Source organism: Trachemys scripta, chromosome 12 (assembly GCF_013100865.1).
Source record: "Trachemys scripta elegans isolate TJP31775 chromosome 12, CAS_Tse_1.0, whole genome shotgun sequence".
Classification (NCBI taxonomy): Eukaryota; Metazoa; Chordata; order Testudines; family Emydidae; genus Trachemys; species Trachemys scripta.
Window position 1 is genome coordinate 36,418,270 of NC_048309.1, and position 4,819 is coordinate 36,423,088.

Sequence of the window (4,819 nt, forward strand, 5' to 3'; positions counted from 1 at the left end):
GTCCCCCTTCTTCGGCAATAAGGTGAGCACGGCTCGCCTGCACGAAAGAGGGAGGACCCCGCCCTGCAAGGACTCGGCCCAGACGGTGACAAGGTCCAGGCCAAGGACGTCCCAAAACACGTGGTAGAACTCCACGGTCAGCCCGTCCATGCTCGGAGATTTATTGGTGGGCATGCGGCGGAGGGCTTCCGAGAACTCGGCCAGAGTGAGAGGCAGCTCCAGCTGGTCTTGGTCACCTGCGCTGACCGTCGGGAGTTCATCCCAGAGCATTCTGCAAGCGTTAGGATCGGTCGGATCTGGGGAGAAAAGGCCTGCCTAGAAGGCCCTGGCCCTCCCGCACATTTCTGCCGGATCCATGAGGGGGGGTGCCGTCCTCTGCTAGAAGGCAGGTGACATGCTTCTTAGCCCCCCTCTTTCTCTCCAGGGCGTAGAAGAAGCGGGAACCGCAATCCATCTCCCGAAGGAGGCGGATGCGGGATCGAACAAAGGAACCTCGGGCCCGATGGTCCTCGAGGGTCCGCAGCTCTTCCCTCTTCTCCCGGAACGCTCCGCAGAGGGGTGGATCACCGGGGCTGGTGGCCAGACGCCTCTCCAGCTCTAAGACCTCCCGTTCCAACTGCCCTATCGCCGCATCCCTCTGTTGGCTGGCGCCCCGGGTGTAGTCACGGCAGAAGAGCTGGGCGCGCACCTTCCCCAGGTCCCACCACCGCCGCGCCGAGGGAAAGGCACACCGCTGCCCTCGCCAGGCCAGCCAGAACTCCCGGAAGGACGCCACGAAGCCCACATCCTCCAACAAGCTATTATTAAAGTGCCAATAGGCCGGCCCCGGCCTCTCCGTGCAGAGAGAGGCTGTCACGGTGGCTAGATGGTGATCTGAAAAAGGGGCCAGCCGGACGCTGGAGGAGTGGGCCCGGGAAAGATGGAAGCGTGACATATAGATGCGGTCCAACCGGGAGTGGTACGACCGATGGACCTCCACCCGGACAAAAGTGAATGTCGAAACATCATCCGGGTGGTGGTCGCGCCAGACATCCACCAGGGAGTGATGTTCGACGATCTTCTGGAGGACATCCGCGGCGGCCAGGTGCTGCTCGGTCCCCGAGCGGTCCCGTTCCTCAAGGGTGGTGTTAAAGTCCCCGCCCAGGACCAGGCACTCGCGAGGATCAAGGTGCCGAGGAAGGCGGACGCCTGCTGATAAAAACACAACCTCTCCGGGCCCAATGTCGGGGCGTAAATGTTGACAAGATTAACTACAAGCCCCTCCATGCGGACCCGGAGGTGCAGCAGGCGGCCCGGCACAGCCTCGGGGTGACTCCCAGCACCTCGGGCCGTAGGTCGGGGGAGAACAGGGTCGCCACTCCAGCCATACGAACTGTGAGGTGGCTAAAATAGACCCTGTCCCCCCACTCCAGCCGCCAGCTAGCTTCAGCGGCCTGATCCGTATGGGACTCCTGCAGGAAAATCACAGAGTACCCCCCCTCCCGAAGGAAGGAGAGCACCTGGCTCCTGCGGAGACCCATCCTACAGCCCCGAGTGTTTAATGTTGCAAAGATGATCGGTGCCATGAGGAGGGCTGGGGGGGATCCTTGCTAGCAGAGACACCCACGGCCTCTGTTGGGCCGCGCAACAATCCGTGACCTACCCCATAGGCGATTAAGGAGTCACGGAAGAGGCAGACCCATTGGTAGGCTGCGGCGGCCTGCCTCCCGGTCCTCTTACCCTCCCCCATGAGGGCCCTCGCAGCCCGGAGGATCTGATGGAAATCCCCCCATCACTGGAGTGCAAGCTGTACCTTGTTGCGGGAGCCACGGACGTCCTCAAGGAATTCCCGTAGCTCCTCTCTCAGCGTACGGGGGGGTGGGGTTATCGATCTATGGCTATCCCCCAGCGGGGCCCCGTCACAGCCCCGTGGCCCATCGAGACGGGAAAGCAGGGGGCAGACCCTCGATGTGGCGTCCAATGGGCTGGCGCCACGTGGCCCGCCTCAGACCCTGGCTCAATGCGGGGCGGCGGAGGGAAAATAGCAGCCCCTGGTGGGTTGGGACAGGGAAAAACAAAGGCCGCTCCTTGGGGGTCATCCTCTGGGATATGGAAGGAGACAACTCCAGGGGCGGCAATAGCATCACGGGAAGTGAAGGGGACAGGGATGGGGTCGGTGACAGGGGCAGGGTCGGAGTCAGGAATAGGGACAGGGGAAGGGGCGATAGTGGGATTGGGGGCCCCAGCAGCCAGGTCACTGGTTGGGGGGGGTGAACTGGTTGAGAATTTGAAAGTGGTAGGCAGCTTGGGTGAAAGTGATCATGAAATGATAGCGTTCATGATTCTAAGGAATGGTAGGAGGGAGAACAGCAAAATAAAGATAATTGATTTCAAGAAGGTAGACTTTAGCAAACTCAGGGAGTTGGTAGGTAAGATCCCATGGGAAGCAAGTCTAAGTGGAAAAACAATTGAAGACAATTGGCACTTTTTCAAAGAGATGTTATTAAGGGCACAAGAGGAATCTATCCCACTGTGTAGGAAAGATAGGAAGTATGGCAAGAGACCACCCTGGCTTACCCAGGAGATCTTCAATGATCTAAAAATCAAAAAAAGAGCTCACAAAAAGTGGAAACTAGGTCAAATTACAAAGGATGAATATAATCAAATAACACAAGACCGTAGGGACAAAATTACAAAGCCCAAGGCACAAACCAAGATCAAACTAGCTAGAGACATAAAGATTAACAAGAAAACATTCTACAAATACATAAGAAGCAGGAAGAAGACCAAGGACAGGGTATGACTTTACTCAATGCGGGGGAGGGGGGAGAAACAATAACAGAAAATGTGGACATGTCAGAGGTGCTTAATGACTTCTTTGTTTTGGTTTTCACCAAGAAGGTGGTGGCGATTGGCCGTCTAACATACTGAATGCCAGTAAAAATGAGGTGGGATCAGAAGAGGCTAAAATAGAGAAAGCACAGGGCCTGATGAAATGCATCCTAGAATACTCAAGGAGCTGACTCAGGAGATATCTGAGCCATTAGCAATTATCTTTGAAAAGTCATGGAAGATGGACGAGATGCCAGAAGACTGGAAAAGGGCAAATCTAGTGCCCACCTATAAAAAGTGAAATAAGGACAACCCAGGAAATTACAGACCAGTCAGCTTAACTTCTGTACCCATAAAGATAATGGAGTAAATAATTAAGCAATCAATTTGCAAACACCGAGAAGAAAATGAGGTGATAAATAATGGTCAGCATGGATTTGTCAAGAACAAATTGTGTCAAACCAATCTGATACCTTTCTTTGACAGAGTAACAAGGCTTGTGGATTGGGGGGAAGCGGCAGCCGTGATATATCTTGACTTTAGTAAAGGTTTTTGATACTGTCTCCCATGACCTTCTCACAAACAAACTAGGAAAATGAAACCTAGATGGAGCTACTATAAGGTGGGTGCAAAACTGGTTGGAAAACCATTCCCAGAAAGTAGTTATCAGTGGTTCACAGTCATGCTGGAAAGACATAACGAGTGGGGTCCTGCGGGGATCAGTGCTGGGGCTGATTTTATTCAGTATCTTCATGAGTGATTTAGATAATGGCCTAGAGAGTACACTTATAAAGTTTGTGAATGATACCAGGCTGGGAGGGGTTGCAAGTGATTTGGAGGATAGGATTATAATTCAAAATGATCTGGACAAACTGGAGAAATGGTCTGAAGTAAATAGGATGACATTCAATAAGGACAAATGCAAAGTACTCCACTTAGGAAGGAACAACCAGTTGCACACATACAAAATAGTAAATAACTGCCTGGGAAGGAGTACTGAGAAAAAGGGATCTGGGGATCATAGTGGACCACAAGCTAAATATGAGTCAACAGTGTAACACTGTTGCAAAAAAAGTGAACTTCATTGGCTAGTTAGGTCTAGTTTATGTATATTCTTATACCATACTCATCACAGTATTATTTGAGTACTTCCCATCACTACACTAAGCACTCAGAAGAGCTTACGGGGTCAGACTCTGTACGTAAAGTAGATAGAATAGATAGCTCATAAGAGCATTAGGAGAGACACTATACTGGTCACATAATTTTGAATGTTGGTGTTCTGTTGCTGGACCCTGCTTCAGGCACTAGAGTACATATAGGAACTTTAATTGGACTTAAAAATGAGCTTAAAGTTAAGCACAGGTTTAACTGATTTCCTTCAAAGGGGGGGCCTAAAGGACAGAGTCCAAATTTCTTTACAGTGTTTAAGTTTTATTAATCAAAGTAGAACTTCAAGATCAATAAGAAATTACAAAAGATAAAATAAATATACAGCGGTGTGTAAGGGACTGGGGCCTAGGTGGTCTTGCCTAGCGGTCACAGCTGGGTTGAGGTCTGTTCAGCAGGGACGGGAGTCACTGGACTGGAGTTGGAGGAATCACAAGGCCCCGTAACCAAGAGTGAGGATCAGAGTCAGGCTGGGGTCGGAAACCCGAGATCAGAGGCAGAATCAGGTTAGTATCGAGAGGCAGGAATCAGAGCCAAAGTCAGGCCGGAGTCAGAGACTGGAGATGAGGAGACAAAGCAAAGTCGGATCTTGAAGCAGGCCAAGGCTTGTATGGTTGCCCAGATGACTTCACTGGGGCAAGCCCAGGGGTTAAGTAGGGGCACTTAGCCAATCAGAGGGCCGCAGGGTACTGTCACTCTGGGTCTCATGGGCAGTACTTCCTGTGGTGCCTACTCTCCACAGCGCTTCCTGGCAGTGCCTCTGCATGACTTTCGAGTGGCACTAGGAGAATATGGCCACCTCAGGCTCTGCAGACCCATATTCTAGTCCCCAGGTCTT